Raw genomic sequence first — 1,750 nt, forward strand, 5'->3', positions numbered from 1 at the left:
ATAACACCCAATGTACTTGCTACATCGCTAGAATAATGGCATCTACGCTAATATTAGTCTGTTTCTTTCTTATTCCGAGGTCCCCGTAGCCACCAGATCCAGTCTGTATCCAGATCAGATGGTCACTGCAGTCACCCGGATTCAGTACGTATTCAGATCAGATGGTGGATCAGCACCTAGAAAGGACCTCCACAGCCCTGAAAGACAGCGGAGACCAGGACAACTAGATGAGCCCCAGATACAGATCCCCTGTAAAGACCTTGTCTCAGACGGCCACCGGGACAAGACCACAGGAGCCAGTTGAGTCCTCTGCACAATGTGACTTTGCTGCAGCCTGGAATTGAACTGCTGGTTTCATCTGGCCAGAGGAGAACTGGCCACCCAACTGAGCCTGGTTTCTCCCAAGGTTTTTTTCTCCATTCTGTCACTGATGGAGTTTTGGTTCCTTGCCGCTGTCGCCTCTGGCTTGCTTAGTTGGGGACACTTAATTTCCAGCGATATCATCGACTTGATTGCACAGATACTATTTAAACTGAACTGAGCTGGATGATGACATCACTGAATTCAATGATGAACTGCCTTTAACTGAAAATTGAGTGTTTACTATTGTCATTTTGCATTATTGACACACTATTTTCCTAATTAATGCTGTACAGTTGCTTTGACACAATCTGTATTGTTAAAAGCGCTATATAAATAAAGGTGACTTGACTTGACTTGACAATAAGTTCAGGAAAGAGAGTCTTCATTTTGAGAGAATGAAACAGATGCTGCTGGTCCCTCAGAGCCATCGAGAGATCTAGAGGTTCCTGAGTGTAGTTCTCCTTCAAAATGTTCTCGTAAAACTCAGGGGTCTCGGACTCTTCGATGGGCCAGCGGTTCCACTCCATTGAGCAGGAGACAACGCTGGCAGGACACACCGTCAAATGCTTAGCCAGGCTTGAGCGGCACATAGTGAACAGGCAGCCATATTCGACATTGAGACAAGGCACCCTTTCATTGGGGCACAAGAGCATGTGCTCTTCTTCCTTGCACAGGTGAAACAGCACTGCACAGCAAACAGCAGCTCATGATCGCACATGACACACAAATCTCAATTGGCGTCTTGCAGCGCCGGCTGTGGCAGCTCTCACAGTGGCGATGGAGCTTGGATGTTTGGGTTCTTTGTCTACCCTGTGAAGAAATGCAAAGTTTTTACAATGTTTTAGACTGGACAGAAACTTTGTAAAGTGTCTTACCATAACTACAAGCGAATGTCAATGACATGCTAGTCAAATCTTAGATCTAGAAGAATAGCATTATATAATTAATACTGTATATACATAATATACACACAGTGGTGGACAGTAACGGAGTAGTTTTACTTCGTTACTGTACTTAAGTACATTTTTCAAGTATCTGTACTTTACTGGAGTAGTTTTATTTTGAGTAACTTTTACTTCACTACATTTCATAAAACTTCTCATTACTCCTTATAATATATCACGTGCTCCGACACGCAGAAGCAGTGTCTGATTCAAGAACGAACTGATTATTTTCAATTAACCTTTTAAAATCGGTTCGCAAATCGCACCAAACGATTCATTCACGAATTAGAATGAACCGATTGCAGTTGTTCTCGAGTCGACAACTCACTGATTCAAATGATCCGTTTAGTGCGAGTCTCCAGTGAACTGAATTCACAAGTAAGAACCGGGAGATGTTGTGAGCGTGCGCGCGTCTGATGCTGTTAAAAGTAAGTTACTAATGT

General features: G+C 43.4%; 1 pseudogene; it reads right to left on the reverse strand.

Annotated features, from left to right (window-relative positions):
* Window positions 1–1,750, reverse strand: part of LOC107681077 (F-box only protein 40-like) — a 15,089-nt pseudogene that overhangs the window by 2,986 nt on the left and 10,353 nt on the right.

The sequence above is a fragment of the Sinocyclocheilus anshuiensis genome, unplaced genomic scaffold (genome assembly GCF_001515605.1).
Source record: "Sinocyclocheilus anshuiensis isolate Anshui unplaced genomic scaffold, SAMN03320099.WGS_v1.1 scaffold412, whole genome shotgun sequence".
NCBI lineage: Eukaryota > Metazoa > Chordata > Actinopteri > Cypriniformes > Cyprinidae > Sinocyclocheilus > Sinocyclocheilus anshuiensis.